The 12,006-nt window shown below is 45.0% G+C and overlaps 1 protein-coding gene across 1 annotated transcript in view; it reads left to right on the top strand.

Annotated features, from left to right (window-relative positions):
* Positions 1–12,006, top strand: part of gria3b (glutamate receptor, ionotropic, AMPA 3b) — a 502,427-nt gene that overhangs the window by 478,747 nt on the left and 11,674 nt on the right. The gene's annotated exons all lie outside the window — the stretch shown is intronic.

Here is a 12,006-nt window from a genome sequence, read left to right as displayed (position 1 = left end):
TGCCACTTGAAAGCACTGTTGATGACACTTGCTATCAGTTTGTTGATGATCGAGAGTAGCCTGATGGGGTGGTAATTGGCCGAGTTGGATTTCTCCTGTTTTTGTGAACAGGACATTTCCACATTGGTAGATGCAGTGTTGTAGCTGTACTGGAACAGTTTGGCTAGGTGCACAGCTTGTTCTGGAGCACAACTCTTCAGTACTATTGCTGGAATGTTGTCAGGGCCCATAGCCTTTGCAGTATCCAGTGCCTTCAGCCATTTCTTGCTATCATGTGGAATAAATTGAATTGGCTGAAACTGGCATCTGTGATACTGGGGACCTCAGGAGGAGGGCAAGATGGATCCTCCACTTGGCACTTCTGGCTGATGATGGTTGTAAATGCTTCAGCCTTGTCTTTTGCACTGACTTGCTGAGGATATTTGTGGAGCCTCCTCCTCTGATTATTTGTTTGATTGTCCACCACCATCCATGACTAAATGTGGCAGGACTGTAGAGCTTAGATCTGATCTGTTGGTTGTAAGATCACTTAGCTCTGTGTATCGCATGCTGCTTCCGCTGTTTGGCATGCAAGTAGTCCTAGTTTCACTAGGTCGATGCCTCATTTTTAGGTATGCCTGATGCTGCTCCTGGCATGCCCTCCTGAACTCTTCATTGAACCAGGGTTGATTCCTCGGCTTGATGGTAACGTGGAGTGGGAGATATGCTGGGCCACGAGATTACTATTCTGCTGCTGCTGATGGCCCACAGCGTCTCATGGATGCCCAGCTTTGAGTTGCTATATCTGTTTGAAATCTAACCCATTTAGAATGGTGGTAGTGCCACACAACATGATGGAGGGTATCCTCAATTTGAAAACAGGACTTTGTCTCCACAAGGACTGTGCGATTGTCACTCATGCCACTACTGTCATGGACAGATGCATCTGCGACAGGTAAATTAGTGAGGACTAGGTCAAGTAGGTATACCTCTCCTGTTAGAATAGATAAAGGAGAACCAGTGGATATGGCGTATTTGGATTTTCAGAATGTTTTTGAGATAGTCCCACATAAGAGGTTAGTGTGTAAAATTAAAGCACATGGGATTGGAGGTAATATATATTGGCATGGATAGAGAATTGGTTAGCAGGCAAGAAACAGATAGTAGGAATAAATGAGTCTGTTTCGGAGTGGCAGGCGGTGACTAGTAGGGTACCACAGGGATCAGTGCTTGGGCCCCAGCTATTCGCAATATATATCAATGATTTGGATGAGGGAACCAAATGTAATATTTCCAAGTTTGCTGACAACATGAAACTTGTTGGGAATGTGAGAGGTGAGCAGAATATTAAGAGGCTTCAAGCTGATTTAGACAAGTTGAGTGAATGGACAAATAATGGCAGACGCAGTATAATGTGGATAAGTGTGAAGTTATGCACTTCAGTAGGAAAAACGGAATGGCAGAGTATTATTTAAATGGTGATAGATTGGGAAATATTAATATACAAAGGGATCTTGGTGTCCTTGTACACTAGTCACTGAAAGCAAGCATGCAGGTGCAGCAAACTGTTAAGAAGGCAAGTGGTATATTGTCCTTCATTGTGAGAGGACTTGAGTACAGGGGCAAGAATGCTTACCACAGCTATACAGAGCCTTGGTGAGACCACACCTGGAGTATCATGTGCAGTTTTGGTCTCCTTACCTAAGAAAGTATGTATTTGCCATAGAGGGAGTGCAGCGAAGGTTCACCAGACTGATTCCTGGGATGGCAGGATTGTCATATGAGGAGAATTTGGGCTGACTAGGCCTGTATTCACTGGAGTTTAGAAGAATGAGGGGAGATCTCATTGAAACACACAAAATTCTGGCAGGGATGATCAGAATGGATGCAGGGATGATATTTCCTCTGGTTGGGGGCTCGAGAACAAGGGGTCACAGTCTCAGGATAAACCATTTAGGACTGAGATGAGGAGAAACTTCTTCATTCAGAGGGTAGTGAACCTATGGAATTCTCTACCACAGAAGGCTCTGGAGGCCAAGTCACTGAATATATTTAAGAAGGAAGTAGATGGATTTCTGGACTCCAAAGGCATCAAGGGGTATGGGGAGAGCACAGGAATACTGATTCTTCAGCTGAGGGGTGATGGTAGGTAGTAACCAGCAGGAGGTTTCCTTATCTGTGTTTGACCCCTGATGCCATGAGACTTCATAGGGTCCAGAGTCAATGCAGAGGACTCCCAGAGCAACTCCCTCCTGACTGTATACCACTGTGCCACCACCTCTGAGGGGTCTATCCTGTCAGTGGGACAGGACTTATCCAGCAGCTATGATTCCGTGAGTATGACTATGTCAGGCTGTTGCTCGACTAGTCTGTGGGACAGGTCTCCCAATTTTGGCACAAGCCTCACAGTGTTAGTAAGGAGGACTTTGCAGGGTTAAAGGGTTGTGTGTGCTGTTGTCATTTCAAGTGCTTAGGTCAATGCTGGATGATCCATCCGGTTTCATTCCTTTTAGGCTTCGTAGCAGTTTGTTACAGCTGAGACCAGGTAAGGACAACAGATTTCCTTCCCTGAAGGGCACTAGTAGACCAGATGGGTTTTTATGGCAATCATTTCCATTAGACCAGCTTTTAATTCCAGATTAATTAATTTGAAGTTTAAATTCCACCGGCTGCCATGGTGGGATTTGAACCAGTGTCCCCAGAACCATAGCATGATCCCCCTGGATTATTAGTCCAGTGACATCACCATTACTCCGCTGTTACTGCCTCCCCTTGTGCTTTCTGACTTCACTCTTGAATGGTGTAGCTATAATTCCAAGATTATGTTTCATTGTTGTGGATTCTCCCGACAAAGTAAATAGTTTCTCTTTACCTACTTAGATCTCGATTTTATGAAGGGACCCCACCCACCACCCCCACCCCAACCTGCCACCCTCACCCCAGAAGAGAAGGCAGTCCCAAACTGACCAACAAACTAAGGCTGCCCCCCAGCGATAATACCCTGTGGGTGGCTTTAACCAACTGTGGGTTGAACTTACACCCTTCAGTGGAAAGGAGTTTCCACCTTCGAGAACTGCCAGCCAACCAGATTGGCTGCTGTGACTGCAATGAATCCCACGAACAAGATAGATGTTGTCTGGACCCAAGTATGTCCCAAGCTTTAAGTATAGTGAGGGATCAAGCACCCTGGGGTTGGGGGGGTGCAGGGGAGTACAGGGGTTGTGGAGTTGGATGAGGCAGGTGGGGGAGCAAGTTTTGGAGGTGAAAGTAGGAGGCATAAAGTGGGATTATGGTCATGGGGGGATGCCTCCGATACACACAGGGAACCCTCCAAAGGATGTATCCCTCTTCCCCCCCACCTTCCTGCCTTTTCAGCAAGTTGGTTGAAGAAACGGCTTTCCCACTCTTGTTTGCCTTCCACTGCCCAAAGCATTATGGTAGTGGAGGTGGGTTGAGGGCCTTAAATGGGCAATAATTGGCCACTCAAGGGCTTAAGGGCAGGCTAATCAAACAATTGTTCCTAAGGACAGATAGGCTAGTGGGCATCTTTCCCACCCCTGTATAATGGAGACCATGTCAGAGGTGTGCTGGAAGGTACTAGCATGGATAGAAGATTGGCTGTCTGACAGGAGGCAGAGAGTGGGGATAAGGGGGTCCTTCTCAGGATGGTGGCCGGTGACTAGTGGAGTTCCACAGGGCCAGTGTTGGGACCACAACTTTTCACTTTATACATTAATGATCTAGATGAAGGAACTGAGGGCATTCTGGCTAAATTTGCAGATGATACAAAGATAGGTGGAGTGACAGGTAGTAATGAGGAGGCGGGGAGGCTGCAGAAGGATTTGGACAGGTTAGGAGAATGGGCAAAGAAGTGGCAGATGGAATATAACGTGGGGAAGTGTGAGGTCATGCACTTTGGTAGGAAGAATAAAGGCATAGACTATTTTCTAAATGGGGAGAGAATTCAGAAATCTGGAGTGCAAAGGGACTTGGGAGTCCTAGTCCAGGATTCTCTTAAGGTTAACTTGAAGGTTGAGTCGGTAGTTAGGAAGGCAAATGCAATGTTGGCATTTATTTCGAGAGGACTAGAATATAAAAGCAGGGATGTGCTGCTGAGGCTTTATAAGGCTCTGGTCAGACCACATTTAGAATATTGTGAGCAACTTTGGGCCCCGTATCTCAGGAAGGATGTGCTGGCCGTGGAGAGGGTCCAGAGGAGGTTCACGAGAACGATCCCAGGAATGAAAGGCTTAACATATGAGGAACATTTGAGGACTCTGGGTCAATACTCGATGGAGTTTAGAAGGATCGGGGGTGGGGGATCTGATTGAAACTTACAGAATACTGAAAGGCCTGGATAGAGTGGATGTGGGGAAGATGTTTCCATTAGTAGGAGAGACTAGGACCCGAGGGCACAGCCTCAGAGTAAAGGGAAGACCTTTTGAAACAGAGATGAGGAGAAACTTCTTTATCCAGAGAGTGGTGAATCTATGGAATTCATTGCCACAGAAGGCTGTGGAGGCCAGGTTATTAAGCATATTTAAGACCGAGATAGATAGGTTCTTGATTGGTAAGGGGATCAAAGGTTACAGGGAGAAGGCGGGAGAATGGAGTTGAGAAACTTATCAGCCATGATTGAATGGCGGAGCAGACTCAATGGGCCGAATGGCCTAATTTATGCTCCTATGTCTTATGGGATAGCCACCTGACAAATTTTATGAAAGCATGCCCAGTGGGAGGGGATGGGGTGCATAAAATCCAGCCATTTATTCATTATTTAATCATTATAAACACCTAAATTCGATCACCTCTCAACCTTCCGTGCTCAAGAGAATGCTAGCCAAGTTCATGCAACAATCCACATAATTTAACTCATTAAACCCCAGTACCATTCTGGTGCAGGCAAGTAAGAATGTAGGAAGATTGGAACAGGAGTAGGCTGTTCAGATCATTGAGTCTGTTCTGCCATTGAATTAGATCATGGCTGATCATCTCAACACCACTTTGCCGCGCTATCTCCATATCCCTTGATGCCATTAGTCTCCAGAAATCTATCAATTTCTGTGTTGAACATGCTCAATGATTGAGCTTTCACAGCCATTTAGAGTAGAGAATCGCCAAGATTCATCACCCTCTGAGTGTAGAAATTCCTCCTCATCTCAGTCTTAAATGGTCTGCCCCTTACCCAAAGACTATGTTGTTGGCAGGATGAATAATAAAGAAGCATATTATCTAAATGTTGAGAGATTGCAGAGCACTGAGATGCAGGGGGATCTGGGTGATCTGGTGCATGAATTGCAAAAGGTTAGTATGCAGGTACAGCAAGTAATTAGGAAAGCTAATAGAATGCTATTGTTTATTGCGAGGGGAATTGAATACAAAAATAGGGAGGTTATGCTTTAGTTATACAAGGCATTGGTGGGACCACATCTGGAGTACTGTGTACAGTAAGGTCTCCTTATTTAAAGAAGGATGTAAAAGCATTGGAAGGAGTTCAAAAAGGGCTTACCAGACTCATGCCTGGAAAGGACAGGTTGTCTTGTGAGGAAAGGTTGGACAGACTAGGCTTGTATCCACTGGAATTTAGATGAGTAAGAGGGAACTTAATGGAAACATGTAAGAGCCTGAGGATCTTGACAGGGCAGATGTGGAAAGGATGTTTCCTCTTGTGGGAGAATCCAGAACTAGGGGTCGTTATTTAAAAATAAAAGATCGCCCATCTAAGGCAGCGATGAGGAGAATTTTGCTCTCTCAAAGAGTAGTGAGTCTTTGGAACACTCTTCCTCAAAAGGTAGTGGAAGCAGAGTCGTGGAACTTTTTAAGGCAGAGCTAGATAGATTCCTGAAAAGGAAGTGGGTGAAAGTAGCAGGTGGGAATTGGAGTTGAGGGTGCAACCAGATCAGCCATACTCTTATTTAAGGGTGGAGCAGGCTCGAGGGGCTGAGTGGCCTACTCCTGCTCCTAATTCATGTGTTCCTATAGTCATATATCCCCTAGTTTTAGACTCACCAGCCAGGGGAAACATCTTACCTACATTCACCTTGTCATCCTCCGTAAGAATTTTGTAAGTTTCAATGAGGTCACCCCTCATTCTTCAAAACTCTAGGGAATACAGACCCAGTCTCTCTAATCTTTCTTCATAAGACAATCCTCCCATTCCAAGGATTAATCTGGTGGACCTCTGTTGCACTCCCTCTATGGGCAAATATATCCCTCCTTAGATAAGGGGACCAAACTGTACACAATATTCCAGATGAGGTCCACCAAGGCTCTAGACACAGCAGCAAGACAACTTTACTCCTATACTCAAATACCCTTGTGATGAAGGCCAACACACCATTTGCCTTCCTAATTGCTTGCTGCACCTCCATGCTAACTTCTGGTGACTCATGAATAAGGGCACCCAGGTCCCTTAGGACACTTGCACTTCCCAACCTCTCACCATTTAATAAATATTCTGCCTTTCTGTTTTTTCTACCAAAGTGAATAACTTCACACTTATTCACGTTATATTCCATCTGCCGCGTTCTCGCCCATTCACTTAGCCTGTCCAAGTCGCCTTGAAGCCTCTTTGCATCCTCCTCACAACTTACGTTCCCACCCAGTTTGATGCCATAAGCAAATTTGGAAATATTATAATTAGTCCCCTCATCCAAATCATTTATATAGATTATGAACAGCTGTGGCCTCAGCACTGATCTTTGCGGTACCCCACTGTATCAACCTGCCATCCTGAGAATGATCCATTTATTCCTACTCTCTGCTTTCCATCTGTTAACCAATTTTCAATCCATACTATTATATTTCCCCCAATCGCATGTGATATAATTTTGCTTAATAACCTCCTGTGTGGGACCTTATCAAAAGTTTTCTGGAAATCCAAATACACCACATCCACTGGTTCTCCTTTATCAATGCTACAAGTTATATCCTCAAAAACCTCAAACAAGTTTTTCAAACATGATTTCCCTTTCATAAATCAATGTTGACTCTGCTCAATTTTACCATTCTTTTCTAAATGCCCAGTTATCACATCCTTTATAATAGATTCCAACATATTTCCTACTACTGATGTCAAACTAACAAGTCTGTAGTTCTCCATTCTCCCTCTTCCTCCCTTCTTAAATAATAGGGCTACATTTGCTACTTTCCAGTCCGCAGGAACCTTTCCAGAATCTATAGGATTTTGAAAGTTAACCACCAATGCATCCACTATCTCTCTAGCAGCCTCCTTCAACACTCTGGGATGAAGCTCGCCTAGCCCAAGGGATTTATCAACCTTCAATCCAGTTAATTTTTCAAGTACTACCTCTTTACTAATTTTTTTCAGTTCCTCAGTTTCACAAGTCCCTTGGTTGTTTAGTATCTCTGGGAGATTTTCTGTATCTTCTTTTGTGATGACAGATGCAAAATAACTGTTTAGTTTCTCTACCATTTCCCTGTTCTCCACTATAAATTCTGCTGTATCCACCTGTAATGGGCCCACATTTGTTCTTGCTAATCTTTTCCTTTCCACATACTGAAAGAAGCCCTTATGTTCCTCGCTAGTTAGCATCCATATTCTCTTTCCCCTTTCTTAATCAGTTTCTTGCTCTTCCTTTGCCGGGTTCAAAATTGCTCCCAATCCTCAGGTTTACCACTTTTTCTGGCATCCTTATAAGCCTCTTCCTTTGATCTAATGCACTCTTTAACCTCTTTTGTTAACCATGGTTAATTTACCTTTTGTTTTGGGTGTTTGTGCCTTAGAGGAATGTATATCAGTAGTAGACCAAGTAGTATATCTTTAAATACTAGCCATTGCCTGTCTATTGTCAAATCTTGGTGTATTTTCCCAATCCTCCATAACCAACTTACCCTCATACCTTTGTAATTTCCTTTCTTCAGATTTAAGACCCTAGTTTCAGAATGAACCATATCGCATTCTAACTTAATTCAAAATTCTATCACATTATGGTCACTATTTCCCAAGGGCTCCTTTACAGCAAAGTTATTAATTAGCCCTTTCCCATTACACAACACCAAATCTAAAATAGCTGGATCCCTAGTTGGCTCCTTAACGTACTGCTCCAGAAACCCATCTCATACACAATCCAGGAATTCCTCCTCCAGAGCATTAGTGCTGATTTGGTTAACCCAGTCTATATGTAAATTGAAGTTGCCCATTATTACTGTATTACCCACATTACATGCATCTCTAATTTCCTTATTTATGCTATGCCCAACATTAGCACTACAGTTTGGTGGCCTACAAACAACTCCCACCAATGTTTGCTGCCCCTTGCTGTTTCTTAGTTCCACTCAAACTGATTCTACATCTTGATCCTTCGAGCTAAGATCCTCTTTTACTAATGTACTGATCTCATCCTTTAATAAGAGGACTGCCCCACCTCCTTTTTGTTTTTACCTATCCCTCCTAAATGCCGAATATCCTTGGATATTCAGTTCCCCTGTTGCCATGTCTCCATAACGATAATTAAATCATACCCACTTACCTCAATTTGCACATTCAAATCATCAACCTTTTTGAGAATGCTACATGCATTCAGATAGAGTGCCTTTAATTCTGTTTTTTTAACATTATTCTCTATTCTGATCCTATTTGATGCTTGCCTATGCTTTGCCTGTCTTCTACTTTTTGCTTCCTACTTTTCTATTTCCTTTGAGCAGTTTTGCTTCCCTCGAATCTGAGCTCCCTCTCAGGTTCTCATCCCCCTGTCAATCTAGTTTAAACCCTCCCCAACAGCACTATCGAACCTCCCTGTGAGGATGTTAGTCCTGGTCCTGATAATATATACAGCCCATCCATGTTGTACAGGTCCCACCTGCCCCGGAACCAGTCCCAATGTCTCAGAAACCTGAAGCCCTCCCTCCTGCACCAGTTCTCCCACCACATGTTCAATCCCTCAGTTCTCCTATTTCTATGCTCACTAGCATGTGGGACTGGAAGTAATCCTGAGATTCCTGCTAGAGGCCCTGTTTTTCAATTTCCTTCCTAGCTCCATGGAATCTGCTTTCAGGCCCTCATCCCCTTCCTCCCTAAGTTATTGGTACCAACTTGGACCGCGACCTCTGGCTATTCACCTTCCCCCAGAAGAATGCCCTGCAGCCACTCCATGACACCCTTGACCCTGGCATCAGGAAGACAACATATCACCCTGGAGTTACATCTATGCTTACAGAAACCCCTGTCTGTTCCTCTAACTAACGAATCCCCTATCACTACTGCTCTTCCCCTCTTCTTCCTCCTCCCCTGTATAGCTGGGCTGCATGTGGTGCCATGAATTTGGCTCTGACTGTACTCCTCCGAGGAACCAAGACCCTCACCAGTATCCAAAATGGGAAACCAATTAGCGAGCGGGACCTCAGGGGACTCCTGCACTACCTGCCAGGTTCTCTTGGACTGCCTGGCAGTCACCCATTCCCTTATTGCCTCCTTGCTTCTAACCTGCATTGTGAATACCCCTCTGAACGTGCTATCCACGTGGCTGTGGTGCCTTCCGTCTCATAACACAATGTGGTGATCAATTCTGTGTTAAGTATCACCTGCTGTGGCTCAGGGGCCCCACTCTGGCATGGCAGCCTCTGCTTCATTTTTTGCAGAGGAAGACAGTGAACTGAGAAGGTGCTCGATTTGTCAGCCTCTGTTTTCTCTGTGCCCTCTTTTTTGGGCAGTTAAGCTTTTTGTTTCTGCTCACCTCTTCCAATGCCCTTCCAAACAGTCAGCTTACGGAGGTTGCAGCTGTCAACAACTGTCTCCGCAGTTCTCAGTTTCTTATCATTCAAGAAACACTCTGAAAATCCAAAGTGAGCAACCATCACTCACCCACATTGAACTGCATTTGCTACAGTTTTACCCATTCATTTAATTTGCAAACTCTGTAACCTGTCTTTTGTAGCTTCCTGCTCCCATCTGCTCTCCTTACTGTGCCTCCCAAATTAATGTAATTTTCTTATTTTTTCACAGGATGTGGATGTCACTGACTAGACAATAATTGCCCATCACTAATTGCCCTTCAGAAGGTGGTGGTGATCAGCCTCCTTGAACCGCTGCAGTCCATGTGGTGTAGGCACACCCACAGTGCCGTTAGGAAGGGAGTTCCAGGACTTTGTCCCAGCGACAGTGAAACGAACAGTGATATATTTCCAAGCCAGGATGGTCCATGGCTTGGGGGGGAACTCGCATGTGGTGGTATTCCTATGCATCTGTAGCCCTTGTTCTTCTAGGTGATGGAGGTCACGGGTTTAGAAGGTGCTCTCGAAGGAGCCTTGGTGCATTTCTGCAGTGCATCTTGTAGATGGTACATGTTGCTGCCACTGTGCATCAGTGGTGGAGGGGCTGAATGTTTTAAGGTGGTGGATGGGGTGCCATTCAAGCGGGCTGCTTTGTCCTGAATGGTGCTGAGCTTTTTGAGTGTCATTAGAGCTGCACTCATCAAGGCAAGTGGAGAGTATTCCATTACACACCTGACTTGAGTCTTGTAGATTGCAGGCAGGCTTTGGGAAGTCAGAAGGTAATTGATAAATATAATTCAAAGCTGAGGCCCCTGTGCAGATCCCTGGGAAACACCACTCGTTCCATCCTGCATATCAGAGTACATGCCCTTTACCTCAACTCTCTGCCTCACATCCAACCTATGAACCTTACAAAATGCCTTCTGGAAATCCATATGAACAACATCCATAGACACTATGGCCAGAATTGTCACAGAGTGCCTGACCCTGTCTCCCCAGCTGAAAGGTCCGAGTGGCGGGATGGTGGGGAAGTGCCCTTCTCCTCCAGGACAGCACGATAAGACCACATTTAATGGTCGTCAAGTTAACTACCTGAGGTCATGGCATTCAGCTGGCAGGATGTCCCATCTCAAGAGCTGCTGGCCAATTAGTAAGTCGGCAGCTCTCCCACCCCAGCAGCACCACTGGGATCTGTGGCCACTGCCGGAACTGAAACAGTCCCTGTCAAGGAGCCGTAGAGAAAGCTAGATAATGTAAGTCAGAGTGACCTCTCTGGGACCATTCAGACAGGCCGTGGCAAGGGGGGAGCCATCGGGAGGCAAGTGAGTGGGAAAAGCAGGGGTGGTAATTACCATGGTGGTGGGGCGGAGGGGGGATGGAAATCCATTGGAAACAGGATGCCTGAACTGGAGAACCTCCCCTCTCCTGCGAGGCCACAACCAGCCCACCAGGATATACCAGCAGTAAAATTACAATTTATATCAATGACTTAGATAAGGGGAGTGAAGGCATGGTAGCTAAATTAGTAGATGACACAGAGATAGACAGGAAGTATGTTGCGAAGAGGACATATGGAGGTTGAAGACGGATATAGATGGGTTGAGTGGGTGGGCAAAAATCTGGCAGATGGAGAATAATGTAGGAAAGTGTGAAGTTGATCACTTTGGCAGGAGGAATAGAAAAGCAGAGCAAAAACAGAAACAGAAATACCTGGAAAAACTCAGCAGGTTTGGCAGCATCGGCAGAGAAGAGTACAGTTGATGTTTCGAGTCCTCATGACCCTTCAACAGAACTAAGTAAAAATAAGAAAGAGGTGAAATATAAGCTGGTTTAAGGGGGGAAGGGGGGTTGTTGGGACAAGCAGCCAGTGATAGGAGGAGATAACCAAAAGATGTCACAGACAAAAGAACAAAGAGGTATTGAAGGTGGTGATATAATCTAAAGGAATGTGCTAATTAAGAGTAGAGAGCATGACAAGCAACAACCCCCTTCCCCTCCCCACCCCTTAAACCAGCTTATATTTCACCTCTTTCCTATTTTTACTTAGTTCTGCTGAAGGGTCATGATGACTCGAAATGTCAACTGTGCTCTTCTCCGCCGATGCTGCCAGACCTGCTGAGTTTTTCCAGGTATTTCTGTTTCTGTTTTTGTTTTGGATTTCCAGCATCCACTGTTTTTTGTTTTCATAGAAAAGCAGAGGATTACTTAAAAGGAGAACGGCTGCAGAAGTCCATAGTGCAGAGGGATCTAGGTGTTCTAGAGAGTCACAAAACATTAGTATGCAGGTACAGCATT

Source organism: Carcharodon carcharias, chromosome 9 (assembly GCF_017639515.1).
Source record: "Carcharodon carcharias isolate sCarCar2 chromosome 9, sCarCar2.pri, whole genome shotgun sequence".
In the NCBI taxonomy this organism is placed as follows: Eukaryota; Metazoa; Chordata; class Chondrichthyes; order Lamniformes; family Lamnidae; genus Carcharodon; species Carcharodon carcharias.
This window is presented reverse-complemented; position numbering and strand designations above follow the sequence as displayed.